Source organism: Bos grunniens, chromosome 29 (assembly GCF_055505025.1).
Source record: "Bos grunniens cultivar Pamir isolate PY7600 chromosome 29, Bosgru_T2T1.0, whole genome shotgun sequence".
Classification (NCBI taxonomy): domain Eukaryota; kingdom Metazoa; phylum Chordata; class Mammalia; order Artiodactyla; family Bovidae; genus Bos; species Bos grunniens.
Genome location: NC_141193.1, coordinates 47,020,831 through 47,038,352, shown reverse-complemented (window position 1 = coordinate 47,038,352; position 17,522 = coordinate 47,020,831). Strand labels below are relative to the sequence as shown.

At 38.2% G+C, this 17,522-nt stretch overlaps 1 long non-coding RNA gene across 1 annotated transcript; it reads right to left on the bottom strand.

Moving 5' to 3' along the window:
• Positions 1 to 10,309: 10,309 nt before the first annotated feature.
• Positions 10,310 to 16,023, bottom strand: LOC147342624 (uncharacterized). Its single transcript, XR_015158053.1, has 2 exons — positions 15,835 to 16,023; positions 10,310 to 11,463 (listed from the first exon to the last, which is right to left on the bottom strand). It is a non-coding gene; the product is annotated as an uncharacterized LOC147342624 (long non-coding RNA).
• Between the last annotated feature and the right edge of the window lie 1,499 nt (positions 16,024 to 17,522).

The window sequence follows — 17,522 nt, the reverse complement described above, 5'->3', positions numbered from 1 at the left end:
GTCTCCTGGATTTGCAGGTGGATTCTTTACCACTGCACCATCTGGGAAGCCCACAGAACAGGATAAATGGAGGCAAATATTTATAACTCTGTGCCTTGCTTCAGTAAATGGTCATTAGTAAGTGGGCTGTGAGGGAAGGCTTGCAATGTTCTTGTACATTGGGCCTTACTCTCTCTTCCTAGCCTTTGGAGCCCTCACATTGGTGGGTGGAAAAAAATAGACATGTCTACTAGAGGATGAGACTGCACAACCCCACAGAGTACAGACTAGCTTACCCAGCTGAAGTCTGTCCGTGGTCAACCATTCTGTCCACTACTGAACCCTTTGCACAAGATTATTATTATCCATGTGGCCCTAGATGAACTGAATCAGACCAGAAAATCACCCAGTCAACCCAGCGAACTATGAGAAGTAATAGAGATGTGTTGTTTTAAACAAGGGGTTCAGAAACTTTTTCTGTAAAGAGTCGTATAGGATTTTTTTTTTTTTATTTTGTAAATCATTTTCTCCCTTTCTCAATTATTCAGCTCTAAAGTTATAGCAAGAGAGCAGTCATAGACAACAGACAATTGAGTGAATACAGCTGTGTATCAATTAAACTTCACTTAAACTTAATTTATAGCTCCAGTAAAAGTTCGTCACATTAGTTTTCTGACCCCTGTTTTAAACCAGTAAGATTTAAGGTGGTTTGTTACATAGCAAAGCTAAAAGAGACACTTATCTTATTGTAGTTTCTTTTCTCACCTTCCCAACATAGTTAACTACTCCAGCTTGTCCTTTAGAATTCAGTAGAAGCACCATTTCAGAAAGTCTTAATGCATTGGTTTGGGAATCACTGATCCAAATTTGAGTCTTAATTCTACCACATACTATATACATGTTTGAGATTTGGGAAAGTTATCCTGTCTTGAGCTTTACTTTATTCCATCTACAAAACAGGCCTGTGTGTGCTCAGTTGCTCAGCTGTGTCTGACTCTTTGTGACCCCATGGACTATAGCCCTCCAGGCTCCTTTGTCCAGGAGATTTTCCAGGCAAGAATACTAGAGTAGGTTGCCATGTCCTCCTCCAGGGGATCTTCCTGACCCAGGGATCAAGCTCATCTCCTGGGTCTCCTGTACTGAGAGATGGATTCTTCACCACCAGCACCAGCTGGGAAGCCCTAAAAAGTGAAAGTCGCTCAGTCATGTCCAACTCTTTGTGACCCCTTGGACTACACAGTCCATGGAATTCTCCTGGCCAGAATACTGGAGTGGGTAGCCGTTCCTTCCTCCAGGGGATCTTCAAACCCAGATCCCTACATTGTGGACATATTCTTTACCAGCTGAGCCACCAGGGAAGCCCAAGAATACTGGAGTGGGTAGCCTATCCTTTCTCCAGTAGATCTTCCCCACCCAGGGATGGAACTGGGGTCTCCTGCATTGCAGGCAGATTTTTTTTTACCAGCTGTCCTACCAGGGAATTCCCAAAACAGGCCTGGCATAAATATTTAATATTTAGGTAATTCGATGTTATCTTATAGTTAAATATGTGTGATTATATCCTTGTTATTTTAACTCCCAGTTTAGAATAGATGTGCTGCACTAACATGATATCTTGTGCAAACTCCTATACCACCATTTACTATACTGTATATTAATGTTTTAGTTTTTCTTGTCATTATTTGGCACAAAGGAATTACTTCATCATTAAGCAGAATGCTTCTTTCCTCCTCTGAGGATTCCTTCGAAGAAGACACTCAGTTGTTGCCTCACTCCTGGCCCTTCGCTATCACATTACTGGACTCAGGATACTGAGCCCAGTTCCCACCTTGTTCCTCCTGGAAAGGTAAATGCGCTCTCAGAGAACACATCCTCTTCTGCTGCTCCAGGGAAGGGTATGTTTACAGTCCAGTTCTGAGCTCCTTGATCAGGTTAGTACACATGCCTGGTTTTAGGGTTCTGTGCTAGGCGTTAGGAGGACCCATTTTGCTTTCACATTTGAGCTATATCATCCAACCTAGGTCTGTCATAAAATAAAGGTTTAATTTTAATGTTCACTTTCCTGCTTTTGTGTCTTATTTTTCAATTGATTCATAGCTCATTCTGAGAAGAAAGACACTTTTTGTTGAGTATTTTTGAGATCCCAACATACATGCAATACACTCAGAACTATTACTAGAAAATAGTGAGCAAATTACTGTAGGGGAAAAAGGAGTAATCATCTTTCCTAATCCTATCTAAGTAGAGAGGCTTCCAGAAATTAGATCATAACTATTGAAAGTTACAGAGAGAAAATGGACATTTCAATTTCTGGGGGCTACTTACTGAACTGCAGAAATTTGTATGACAGGTCTAGGCACCTAAACTGACTGAGCACGAATGTGTTTTTGGAAGAATCTGACATGTGTCCCTAAGAACCTTTGATAGCAAGAGACTTCATTAGCAGTAGCTGGATAACCACATGTCTGTGGTGGTTTTCCTGTAGGCTAAATGGGACTGAACAGGGCTTGAAGCTGTCCCCAAAGTTCTGGTTGCTACTCATGGGCTTCTCAACAGAAAGACGCCATAGGGCACTGCTTGGCAGAAAGGAATTAACAAGGAGCATGATGGTGGCATTAGTGGTAAGGAATCTGCCTGCCAGTGCAGGGGACTCAAAGAGATGCACGTTCTATTCCTGGGTCAGGAAGGTCCCCTGAAGGAGAGAGCATGGCAACCAACTCCAGCATTCTTGCCTGGAGAATTCCACAGACAGAGGGCCTGATGGGCTACAGTCCCTAGAGTCACACAGAGTCGGACACAAAATGACTTAGCATGCATACACACACATGAAGCATTAACAAGGAACAACTGAAGAGTTTTTCCCAAAACTTGTGAAGAAACAAAGCCAGGAGCTATTCCTTATAGGAAGAGTTCTGAAAACATCACCATGGATCTAACTTGAAGTCTGCAGTGACAGATGTTCGCCTGCCAAAAGCAGCAGCAGCTGAGGGGGCTGGCCTTCCTTTCCTCCCCCTCACAACCCCAAGATCAGCCCTGGGATTTCTTTGGAAGGAATGATGCTAAAGCTGAAACTCCAGTACTTTGGCCACCTCATGCGAAGAGTTGATTCATTGGAAAAGACTCTGATGTTCGGAGGGATTGGGGGCAGGAGGAGAAAGGGACAACAGAGGATGAGATGGCTGGATGGCATCACTGACTCGATGGACGTGAGTCTAAGTGAACTCCGGGAGTTGGTGAGGGACAGGGAGGGCTGGCGTGCTGTGATTCATGGGGTCGCAAAGAGTCAGACATGACTGAGCGACTGATCTGATCTGATCTGATCTGAAGAGGAAGTAGAATGTGGACAATAAAAGAACAAGTCCAGACACCCTCCTCCCCTCTAGACCAAGAATTAGCTAGAGAGAAGGAAAAATCAAGTTTAAAATATTTCTTTAAATTGTGGTAGACACTACAACATGTGATGGAGGTATGTGTTCACAACTGAAAAACTGTGCTGTGCTTAGTCGCTCAGTCATGTCTGTCTTTTTGTGACCCGATGGACTGTAGCCCACCAGGCTCTTCTGTCCATGGGATTCTCCAGGCAAGAATACTGGAGTGGGTTGCCATGCCCTCCTCCAGGGGATGGTCCCAAACCAGGGGTCAAACCCAGGTCTCCTGCATTGCAGGCAATTCTTTACCATCTGAGCCACCCGGAAGCCCAAAGACAGTGGACTGAAAAAGGAAATAGGCTGCTTTCTGATTTTACTCCGTTGTGCACACGCCATCCAATAATCGATGTATATGTGTATGTTGTTGATGTTTAGCAACTAAGTCGTGACTGACTCTTTTGCAACCCCATGGACTGCAGCGTGCCAGGCTCCTCTGTCCATGGGAATTTCCAGTCAAGAACACTGGAGTGGGTTGCCATTTCCTCCTGACCCAGGGATCAAACCCGTGTCTCCTGCATCTCCTGCATTGGCAGATGAATTCCTTACTCCTGAGCCACCTGGGATGCCCCATATATGTGCATACAACCATTAATTATTGCATTTTTTCTTTAGGTTGGTAACATTACAGCCAAACAATAAACGCAAGTTTTTTACTGGCAGAAAGATATTAAAGCTGATTATGACTAGTCAGTAAAATGAGACTGTTCAGTCTTATGTAAATCATAAAAAATAATCTTTAACCACTTTTATGCAAACACCAAGATTATCTGATCTTGTTACAAAACTAGAGCTAAGTCAGCATGCCAGCCACGAATTCAATGGTGTTTATACATTTCAGAAAATATACAAAGAAACTATGGCCTCAAAATATAGATAAGAGAATAAGAGCACCAAAACTTCTTTCGGTCTGTATAAACAATAGTTAAAACCTTTTTTTCAGCACCCTACATTCTTTAAAAAATATGATAAGGATTCTCTACTTAAATAGCTATTTCTAATCTATACATTTATTCTTAAAATATTTTGCAACCAATTTTTTTTCTTTATTTGTGTACAGTTCATATAATATTGCCAGGTTAAATTCTTCATCACAACATTTTATCATTGAATTCCCATTTAATACAAAGCCACATGACTGCTGAAAAGGTCTACAATAATTTAAGTGTCCCTAAGCACACCATTTTTCTGACTACATGCATTTTTTATACCCTAACTCTTATTGTAATGCTGATGATCAATAAAGATGCTTGCTCAGAAGTGGAATAAATTTGTGAACTATTAATATTTCATGCCATGAAACTTAAATCATTGTCCACTCTTACTTCAATAAAATTCTTTTTTATTCTTAGTGGTGGCTTATGGAAACAAAGTCATTCTTGTTCATAGCAGTTTTAGAAAAATTACCTTTCTAACATATTTATGGATAAAACTTAGTTCTGCCTTAATTATTGCTGCTGAAAGGTCATTTGGAGGAAATCTATGTAAGATTTGAATATGTTTCAAGGGATTTTGTATCTGAATTCCCATTAACAAAAGTGCAAGGGGTATGGCTTCTTTAGGGGATTCCCAGGTGGCTCAGTGGTAAAGAATCTGCCTGCCAATGCAGGAGACTAAAGAGACTTGGGTTCATTTCCTGGTCAAGAAGATTCCCTGGAGGAGGAAATGGCAACCCACTCCTATATTCTTGCTGGGAAAATTACATGGACAGAGGAGTCTGGGAGTCTACAGTCCATGAGTCCAAAAATCAGCCACGATTGAGCAATTGAGCATGCATGTGGCTAATTTAACCTAATAATGATAGTAATAACTTGGTAAGAGGATATAAAATTATATATATAATCAGTGGATGGGAATACCAGAAAATGAGGCCCAGAAGTTGCTAAAAATGAAACACCTAAATATGACTGGCCCATAATATTTGACAGACAAATTAATGAATAACTGATTCAATAAAGTTAGATTTTACCAGTCAGATACACTTGTGGAAGTGTTTGATTTGTAACTGAAGCAAAATTAGCTAGAATATATTTCAATGTCTGTAAATACAAGTGGAGAAGTCAAAAGGCAGCTGATCGCTTAGAAGACTTGAGGTCAGAGGGGAATCCATGCTGGAAATGCACATTTGAGAGTTTTCAGTGAATACAGGGTTTTTAAAGCCATGGGACTGGGGAAAATCACTAAGTAGGTTAAAATAAGAGGTAGTGAAACAGGCCTGGAGTACAACAATGTTAAGAGAGAGGACCAGCCAAGGAGACAAAGAAAAGGCCAGTGGGATGCTGACATACCCAGGGATGTATGAGGCTCTAAAAGTCAAATGTATTCATTTCCTGAGGCTTCCCTATTAAAGTATCAGAAACCAGTTGACTTAAGACAACAAAAGCTGACTCTCTCACAGTTCTGAAGATCAGAAGCATGAAATCAAGTATTGGCAGGGCCATGCCTGCTCTGGAGGCTCTGGGGAGAATCCTGGCATGTTTATTTTATCCTCTGGTGGCTGTCAGCAATCCCTGGCTTCCTTAGCTTGCATTACTCCAACTTCTGCCTTCTGTCTACATATTAACACGGCCATCTTCTCTGTATGTTTCTCTATCTGTTTCCTCTTGCTATAAGGGCAACAGTTATTATATCAAGCCCCACTCTAATCTGGCATGACCTCTTTATAACTAATTCCATCCGCCAAGATCCAGTTTCCAAACAAGGTCCCACCCTTGAGGTTGAAGGTGGACATGAATGTTTGGAGGACACCAAGTAAAAATAAGGACACCTTATTGCAAAATTCAAACTTAAATTGAAGGAAGTAGGGAAAGCTACTAGACCATTCAGGTATGGTCTAAATCAAATCCCTACGATTATACAGTAGAAGTGACAAATAGATTCAAGGGATTAGATCTGATAGACAGAGTACCTGAAGAACTATGGATGGAGGTTTGTGACATTGTACAGGAGGCAGTGATCAAGACCATACCCAAGGAAAAAAAATTCAAAAAGGCAAAATAGTTGTCTGAGGAGGCCTTACAAATAGCTTAGAAAAGAAGAGAAGTGAAAGGCAAAGGAGAAAAGGGAATATATACTGATCTGAATGCAGAGTTAAAAAGAATAGCAAGGAGATATAAAAAAGCCTTCCTCAGTGACCAATGCAAAGCAATAGAGGAAAACAACAGAATGGGAAAGACTAGAGATCTCTTCAAGAAAATTAGAGTTACCAAGGGAACATTTCATGCAAAGATGGGCATAATAAATAACAGAATGGTATGGACCTAACAGATTTTAGGAAGCAGATGTTAAGAAGAGGTGGCAAGAATACACAGAAGAACTATACAAAAAATATCTTCATGACCCAGATAACCACAACGGTGTGATCACTCACCTAGAGCCAGACATCCTGGAATGTGAAGTCAAATGGACATCAGGAAGCATCGCTATGAACAAAACTAGTAGAGGAGATAGAATTCCAGTTGAGCTATTTCAAATCCTAAAAGATGATGCTGTGAAAGTGTTGCACTCAGTATGCCAGCTAATTTGGAAAACTCAGCAGTGGCCACAGGACTGGAAAAGGTCAGTTTTCATTCCAATCCCAAAGAAAGGCAATGCCAAAGAATGCTCAAACTACCGCACAAATACATTCATCTCACACGCTAGTAAAGTAATGCTCAAAATTCTCCAAGCTAGGCTTCAACAGAAGTGAACCGTGAACTTCAGGATGTTCAAGCTGGTTTTAGAAATGGCAGAGGAACCAGACAGGGCATAATGAACTGTTTCCAAATTGGGAAAGGAGTATGTCAAGGCCGTATATTGTCACCTTGTTTATTTAACTTATATGCAGAGTACATCATGTGAAATCCCAAGTTGGATGAAGCACAAGCTGGAATCAAGATTGCCAGGAGAAATATAAATAACCTCAGATATGCAGATAACACCATCCTTATGGCAGAAAGCAGAAAACTAAAGAGGCTCTTGGTGAAAGTGAAAGAAGAGAGTGAAAGAGTTGGCTAAGATCATGGCATTTAGTCCCATTAGTTCATGTCAAATAGATGGGTAAACAAGAGAAACAGTGACTTTATTTCCTTGAGCTCCAAAATCACTTCAAATGGTGACTGCAGCCATGAAATTAAAAGACGCTTGCTCCTTGGAAGAAAATCTATGACCAACCTAAACAGCATATTAAAAAGCAGAGACATTACTTTGCTAACAAAAGTCTATCTAGTCAAACCTAGGGTTTTTCCAGTAGTCATTTATAGTTGTGAGAGTTAGACCATAAAGAAAGTTGAGGGCCAAAGAATTGATGATTTCGAACTGCGGTATTGGAGAAGACTCTTGAGAGTCCCTTGGACTGCAAGGAGATCAAACCAGTCAATCCTAAAAGAAATCAGTCCTGAATATTAATTGGAAGGTCTGAAGCTGAAGATCCAATACTTTGGCCACCAATTGCAAAGCACTGACTCATTGGAAAAGACTCTGATACTAGAAAAGATTAATGAAGGCAGGAGAAGGGGACAACAGAGGATGAGATGGTTGGATGGCATCACCGACTTGAAGAACATGAGTTTGAGCGAGCTCCGGGAATTGGTGATGGACAGGGATGTCTGGTGTGCTGCAGGCCATGGAGCTGCAAAGAGTGACTGAACTGATATTGGAGTTAAAAGTGTTTAAGGAGGTGGGAGTGACAAATTTTTCCCCACAATGCTGAAAGTTCAAGACCGGTGAAGACTGAGATGTAAATTTGTTTATTTAATAACCACATAGAAACCATTAGACTCCTTAGTGAGGGCAATTTCAAGTAAGTGGCTAGGAACTTGGTGTAAGTTTAGCTATATGTACTTTAAAATAGTTACCAAATGATCTAGCAATCCCACTCCTGGACATATATCCAGAGAAAACCATACTTCAAAAATATACATGCACCTCAGTGTTCACTGCAGCAGTATTTACAATAATTAGGACATAAAAGCTACCTAAATCCCATCAACGGATGAACAACTTGATACATATGAAAATATTATATATATATATATATATGTGTGTGTATGTGTATATATACGTACAATGGAATCCTACTCAGCCATAAAAAAGAGTGCAATAAGGCCACTTGTAGCAACATAGATGGATATAGAGATTATAATAATAAGTGAAGTAAGTCTGACAAAGAAAGATAAATATCATAGGAAATCATTTATATGTGGAACCTAAACAATGATACAAATGAACAATGATACAACTGATACAAAACAGAATTGACTCACAGACACTGAAAACAAACTTATGGTTGGTTACCAAAGGGTAAAGGAAGGGGAGGGATAAATTAAGAGTTTGGGAATAAAAGAGACATACTGCTATATATAAAATAGATAAACAAGGACCTACTGTATACCACAGGGAACTATATTCAATATCTTATAATAAGATGTAATGGGAAAGGATCTGAAAAAGAGTATATATGTATATGTGTACATACATATATATATTTGGATCATTTTGCTATTTACCAGAGACTAATACAACATTGTCAATCAACTATATTTCTGTTAGGAACAAAAGAGATTCAGGAAGAGAAGAATTAGGGACTAAGTATGCACAATTCTTCTCAGGATTTTTCAATAAATGGTAGTAGAAAACATGAAGTGGGGGAGGAGTGGAATATAGAGATGAGAGAAATAATTGTATTTCTGTATACTTCTGGGAATAAAAAGCAGGAGAGAGAACAATGTGCTTACTCATAATTAACAGCATATTTCCTCTTATTATAATTAACATGATGTTATAGCATAGCAGCATGTTCCCTCAATATAATTAACTTATCTTCTTCACAAAATAAAAAAAAACACACCCACCTTATTTTGACTTTTAATCTGCCTTCCCTGGAGTCTGATGGAATCTAACTCCATTTATGGATCTAGAGGCAATAAGGGATTCTATGACTGAGGCTTCTGACAACTGATAGCTCCTTGCACAGGTAGCTTTTTGAGGTCATCATTAAATTTTTCACCGTAGGCAAACTAGCTAAAAATGCCATGAGACCTCATGGTTCACATCAGGGAATGGTCAATTTTTTATGACTGACAAAGTAAATCTCTCATCTCTTGTAGCTAAGACCTTGTAAAGGATTAACATCAGATTCAGAGTTTGAGTCTGCAAGGGTTCTGGGATTTCTACTTTGAATTCACAGCTTCTCCAAGCTCTTAGATTAATGATAATGTATTGATTAAGAGAAAGTCCAAGAAAAATTCCTTAGATGGAACTCTTTAGAGAATAATTCTCTGTTAATATTATATTTATGCTATAAACTAATAAAAAATATAAATAAGTGATCCTCATATACTCAGAGATTATTATGTATTTATTATTGCTAAATAGAAGCATAATAGAAGTTGCAAAATATTTAAAGTAAATAATAATGGAAATACTGTATATCAAAACTATGAGATACCATTAAGTCAGTTCTCAAAGGAAAACATAAGGTGAAATCATGTAGTTGAATAGAATAAGGTTTAAAAATTAATGAAGCAAGCCTCCAGTGTAATATATTAGAAAAATAAAAGCATAATAATCTCCAGGAGATAAAAGGAAGGAAGTAATAAAAACATGAAACCCTACAATTTGGCTGGCTTTTCTTTATATATACAGATACATATATATATATCCATACATATATATGTATATACACATGCATACACATATGTATATCATCTGCACTCAGTGCTAGCACAACATAAACAGATGATATTATCACACCCATACTGAGTCTATATCAAGAAAACCAAATTGGCTTAGCATTAGAAAATAAGATAGAGTAGTTTTGCACATTAATAGCAAAGGGAGAAATTAAATTATCTCAATATATGCAGAAGTTTTGACAAAATCAACAACCATTCATTATTAAAACAAAAATAAACAAAGACAAAATATCTCTTAACCAACCAGGAATAGACAAAAACCTTTTAATTCTGTTTAATGGTATTTACTGAATACACGCACACAAGCATAGATGTACAGATAACACACATATATAGGTACAAACACACATTTATGCAGTTCAGTTCAATTCAGTTCAGTCGCTCAATTGTGTCTGACACTTTGTGACCCCCATGAATTGCAGCAGGCCAGGCCTCCCTGTCCATCACCTTCTCCCGGAGTTCACTCAAACTCACGTCCATCAGGTCGGTGATGCCATCCAGCCATCTCATCCTGTCGTCCCCTTCTCCTCCTGCCCCCAATCCCTCCAAGCATCAGAGTCTTTTCCAGTGAGTCAACTCTTCGCATGAGGTGGCCAAAGTACTGGAGTTTCAGCTTTAGCATCAATCCTTCCAAAGAACACCCAGGACTGATCTCCTTTAGAATGGACTGGTTGGATCTCCTTGCAGTCCAAGGAACTCAAGAGTCTTCTCCAACACCACAGTTCCAAAGCGTCAATTCTTCAGAGCTCAGCTTTCTTCACAGTCCAACTCTCACATCCATACATGACTACTGAAAAACTATAGCCTTGACTAGACAGACCTTTGTTGGCAAAGTAATGTCTCTGCTTTTGAATATGCTATCTAGGTTGGTCATAACCTTCCTTCCAAGGAGTAAGCATCTTTTAATTTCATGGCTGCAATCAACATCTGCAGTGATTTTGGAGCCTCCCAAAATTTATGGAGTTAATTCTCATTAATTATGTTCTAGAAAGTCACTATGAACACTGAATTAGCAAATGCTGTATCTCTACTCCTAGAATTACCTGGTTTGGTTCCTACAAGCCTGTGTTCACATTTTCATCAATGAATTGATATTTTCTGTCTTTCTTTTTGAAGACAACTTTACAAATATATATTGTTGAATCATTAACCCTAAAGTTACAAACAACAGCACTTTAACTCATACCTGAATGAAGTTATCTAATGCAAGCATTTTCTCCATAAGACATGTGCTTAGGAACACTAAGCGGCACTTCAGCACTGTTGTTCAGTCACCCAGTCATGTCCAGCTCTTTGCGACCCCATGGACTGCAGCACACCAGGCCATCCTGTCCCTCACCATCTCCTGGAGTTTGCCCAAGTTCACGTCCATGTCCACTTCAGCACTATGTTTGTGAAATTACAAACAAAACGCAAAAATGAGAAAAGCTTGGCACCAAAATGAGTGCAAAAGGGACATTACTTATAATGTGAGATCTGAGAGAAGGCAGAGAATCACCCCATTTACTCTCAGCTGGGAACACGCATGTTCAGTGACTCAAGTTTTCCACAGCTCTGAGTGTGTCTGTGAGTGATCACAAAGGTAGTGATTGGCACTGACTTGGGGGTTACAAATAAGTTTTGGTGATGGGGCAAATTAGAAATACAGAAAATGCAAATAATAAAGATTGACTGTACAAATAATATGCATATACAGAAGTATCATGCTTAATGTTGAAATATTGAAAGCTTTCCCTTTGAGATGAGGAGCAAAACAAGGTTTCCTGCTGTCATCACAGCTCTTCCACATTGTCACAGTCCTGGCCAGTGCATTCAGTATGAAAAATTTAAGTTGAGAATGGGAAACAAAACAGTCAATATTCACAGATGATATGATTGTGTACTTAAAATCCAAACATCAACTAAATTAGAGTTTATTAATTTTGCTACACTGAATACACAAAAATTAGCTTATTTTCATACAAAAGAAAAAAGTTAAAATGCAATTTTGAGTAGTTGTTATTTACAATATCATTAATGATATTCTGAGCACTATAAGATCATCACTGGAATAATCTATAAAAAAATTAAAAGATACGCATGCTTATGAATAGGAAGACTCAATATTATACAATGTCAGTTGTCTCTAAATTGATCTACAGATTCAATATGAACTCAATGAAAATCCCACCAGGTATCTTACAGTCAAAATTAATAAGTATTCTTAAATGCATATATAAAGTTAAAGGAACAAAAACAGTAAGTTCAGTTCAGTTCAGTTCAGTTGCTCAGTCATGTCCGACTCTTTGCGACCCCATGAACCGGAGCATGCCAGGCCTCCCTGTCCACCAACAACTGCCAGAGTCTACCCAAACCCATGTCCATTGAGTCAGTGATGCCATCCAACCATCCCATCCTCTGTTGTCATATATAAAGTGAAAGGAACAAAAACAGTAAAGACTCAACAAAAAGCAAAGTGAGAGCACTTGCTCTGTTAACAGAAAAAAGCTGTGGTGAAACATTGCATTGGGGAAAGGATAGAAAATATACCAAAGAAGCTGAATAGCAATCCTGAAAATGAAATAAACATTTATGAACATTTAATTTATGACCAAACTGGCACTACAGAGTGGTAGAAAATCATAATATTCTTAATAGAAGAAACTAGGACTACTGGAGCCAAATGGATAAACATATAAAAATAAAAGCCAGATAGACAATAGCCTTAAATGTGCAAAGAAAACAATGAATGTTTTAGAAGATAGTAGAGGAATAAAGTTCCATACCTTTTGAGTGAAACATGATTTATTAAACAAGACACAAAAAACATTAACTCTGAAAGAAATAAATTAATAAAATGGACATTATAATTAAGACTTTTTTCTATTAAAATACATCATTTACTTAGTAAAAGTTCAAGCCACAGAATGGAATAGTTATTGGCAACATAGCCTATGAAAGACTGTATTCAGAATATAAATAAATGACCCAATCAAAAAATGGGCCAAAGAACTAAATAGACATTTCTCCAAAGAAGACATACAGAAGGCTAACAAACACATGAAAAGATGCTCAACATCACTCATTATCAGAGAAATGCAAATCAAAACCACTATGAGGTACCATACCAGTCAGAATGGTTGCGATCCAAAAGTCTACAAATAATAAATGCTGGAGAGGGTGTGGAGAAAAGGGAACCCTCTTACACTGTTGGTGGGAATGCAAACTAGTACAGCCACTATGGAGAACAGTGTGGAGATTCCTTAAAAAACTGGAAATAGAACTGCCTTATGATCCAGCAATCCCACTGCTGGGCATACACACTGAGGAAACCAGAAGGGAAAGAGACACGTGTACCCCAATGTTCATCGCAGCACTGTTTATAATAGCCAGGACATGGAAGCAACCTAGATGTCCATCAGCAGATGAATGGATAAGAAAGCAGTGGTACATATACACAATGGAGTATTACTCAGCCATTAAAAAGAATACATTTGAATCAGTTCTAATGAGGTGGATGAAACTGGAGCCTATTATACAGAGTGAAATAAGCCAGAAGGAAAAACATCAATACAGTATACTAACGCATATATATGGAATTTAGAAAGATGGTAACAATAACCCAGTGTATGAGATGGCAAAAGAGACACTGATGTATAGAACAGTCTTATGGACTCTGTGGGAGAGGGAGAGGGTGGGAAGATTTGGGAGAATGACATTGAAACATGTAAAATATCATGTAAGAAACGAGTTGCCAGTCCAGGTTCGATGCACGATACTGGATGCTTGGGGCTAGTGCACTGGGACGACCCAGAGGGATGGTATGGGGAGGGAGGAGGGAGGAGGGTTCAGGATGGGGAACACATGTATGCCTGTGGCGGATTCATTTTGATATTTGGCAAAACTAATACAATTATGTAAAGTTTAAAAATAAAATTAAATTAAATTAAAAAAAAGAATATAAATATTCTCTACTGATCAATTAAGAAGACAATCAGGTGTTCCAGGAAATAAGGCAACACTAGATCAGATCAGATCAGTTGCTCAGTCATGTCTGACTCTTTGCGACCCCATGAATCACAGCACACCAGGCTTCCCTGTCCATCACCAACTCCCGGAGTTCACTCAGATTCACGTCCATCGAGTCAGTGATGCCATCCAGCCATCTCATCCTCTGTCGTCCCCTTCTCCTCTTGCCCCTAATCCCTCCCAGCATCAGAGTCTTTTCCAATGAGTCAACTCTTCGCATGAGGTGGCCAAAGTACTGGAGTTTCAGCTTTAGCATCAGTCCTTCCAAAGAAATCCCAGGGCTGATCTCCTTCAGAATGGACTGGTTGGATCTCCTTGCAGTCCAAGGGACTCTCAAGAGTCTTCTCCAACACCACAGTTCAAAAGCATCAATTCTTCGGCGCTCAGCGTTCTTCACAGTCCAACTCTCACATCCATACATGACCACAGGAAAAACCATAGCCTTGACTAGACGAACCTTTGTTGGCAAAGTAATGTCTCTTCTTTTGAATATGCTATCTAGGTTGGTCATAACTTTCCTTCCAAGGAGTAAGCACCTTTTAATTTCATGGCTGCAGCTAACCAGAACATTAAAACACCAATGCCTGAGCTCCACTTTCACCATCCCTAGAGGTACCTCTACATAAAATCTAAGAAACAGATTCCACAGCAGTCCTGGCCCCAGTGTATATGGCATCTATGGTTTCTATCACCCTAATCCCAGATGAACTCCTTTTTTAAAAATCAATTTCAATCTCCATGATTTAGTTCATAACTCTGCTACTCCTTTGAAATGGCTTTACTTTCTATGAAGAAACTGTTAGGAAAACCCTCTCTAAACACTTTTGCAGAAAAGATAGCTGATTGACAAAAGACTTCATACCTTCGGTTCATGCCAAGCACAATTTAGTATCCCAGATATTGTCAATTAAAGAAAACAAAAATACGGAAACTCCTTTCAGCTATGAAATTTATTCTAAAAATAATCTGTAAGGTGAAGGTTCTTCAAGACATTTGTAACAATAGCCTCTCTATATGCTCAAATGCTTGTATCTTGTTCTCTCAATGCAGTCCAATATGTATTCTATTATTTAAATGAAATTCCTGGTTTCAATAACAGACACTACTCTGAAACAACATTGAAGTCAAGGTCAATATCACAAAAAGCAATAAAATTCATACTATTTTTTACTAAGTAAAATGAAAAAAACAGAAAGTGTGAGACTACCATACAGGTAGTCCAGTGTAGGAATCTCTTATAATATTATGTCATAACTTGAAACCACGTATATCCAACCTAAATTTCTGATTCATGTATTTCCCAAAACTCTAAATTGTTTTTCCACAGTAACTTTCTCAGCCACAGAAGCAATTCAACAGTCTATTCAAAACGAAGGTGAAATGAATGACACTTGCTAATATGTACAGATCATTTGTACATCAAGTGCTTTTTAATTGGGAACCATCTGTGTTGAGTATTTGTTATGCTATCAACAATTCGTAAGACAATATCAAGAAACAGAAGGCATAGGGCTTGTAAAAAATTTACACGTTTTGGGAAGAGCGTAGGAAGATTCCTACATGGAAAATTTGGGGACAGTGAAGAGATCGTTTAAATGGCTTCAAAGAATCTGATGAAAAGTTATGGGAAAAGAAGCAAAAATCCTACTGTGAAGTGAAGTGAGATCAAGATTTTGGGAATGAAGAGCTACAGGGGTTTTCAAAATGGAAATGTGATATGATGAAGGTCACATTTTAGGAAGACTAACCTGATATGTGGATGCAATCTGATGGAGTGATGAGATTCCAGGAGACTGGCAGAAAGACTGGAATAACCCACCTATTGGAAGGTGAGAGAAAATCAGGCCAAATACATTTGCACTGGAGCCTGCTCACAGACTAACTGAAAAGAGAAGAAGAAGTTAATAGAATAGTCCCTTCATCTTCCCGTATCATTCAATCAAAGCTTAGGCTTAAATCACTCAGTTGGTCCTGCTAAACTTTGAAAGGAGATTTACTACCTCTTAAAAACATTCTACTAGAAAAACATTCTTTCTGAATATTAACCCAGAGCTTGAAGAGATGTCCAAAGGTTAGTCTCCCTGCCTCTTGCCAGAATTGCTTTCAAGCCATGAGACAGCTGTGTACATGACAATTTAAAGATAACCTGAAATTTATACAAGGATGCCACTAGAATGTAAAGGAGACTATTATCACAGGAAAATTTAACTGTACCCCATAAACACTGAAACAAAGATCTCTGACAGTCTTCTAGGGAAAATAAAACTGAAATGTCTGTTTCTCTTATGGATATGTGTAAACAGCATATGTCAGACTTTAAAGGTGAGATATCAAAAAAAAAAAAAATTCCCAATGCATAAAAAATTTACCAAGGGCCTGGTTTCATGAATATTATTAGAAAACTGGCAACTAAAACATAAAAAATTAGTACTAACCAGGTAGCATTTTTTAGCTAACTCAAAAATTCTAAAGATAAAACAGTTTAATATAATTCATAATAAATCCATCCTGGCTCATTTGCTCTTTAGCACATCCCAACGTAGAAAATACTGTGTAACTGAAAACGAGGGCATTTTTTTTTCTGCTTTGTTCAAGTGCACCCTAAGTGTTTAAAATGGTGACTAGAATATAATAGCTCACAATGTATTCTTTTTGAGTTACCAAATATTCTCATTATATGTATTTAAATTGTCTTTTATAAATCCTTAAAATAGTTTTAGATTTTCACTTTAAATATCCAGAGGTGATAACAAGACACCTCCCAAGCCACACATAATATCCACAAATATTATCCACAGATATCCACAAATCCTATAGAACATTATGTAGGATGAAGAGTTTCAGAGCACTGAATTTAAACTCAAAACTTTGACTGCATTTGGGGTTGGTTGTTGGTACCTATTAGTTATAGATCTTCAATAATTCATAACGTCTCTCTAATCTTCAATATTCATATCTATACTATAACACACAAAAAAATTCTTATTAGGTTGGGAATCATTCTCGCTATTGGAATGAGATAGTACAGATTAAAGAAAGTAAAAATGTCTAGAATGATGCATTTGTAATAGATTAGAGTTGGAGAAATCAGTACAAATTTATGTTAGCTTAATAAAGATAAAGCTGGTTATATTTATAGACAAGTGGGTTTATAGAAGTTCCTATACAAACATAAATTTCTTTGCTCTGAGATGACCAAGAATCAATGATATCCAGTAGGAATAAGCACATCTACCACTCAGATCTTAATTTCTAATACCATTCTCCAATAAAAGGAACCAGAGCTCCTTGGAGAAATAACCAATTATAGGACTAGGGCAAGAAATGTATAATATGAGCCTAGATGATCTCGTAGTTGCCAGAAATTACTAAAAACAACCCCCAATGATGGATGGATGTAACAGGACATAGGAGCGAATTGAAAGAGTTTCCAATG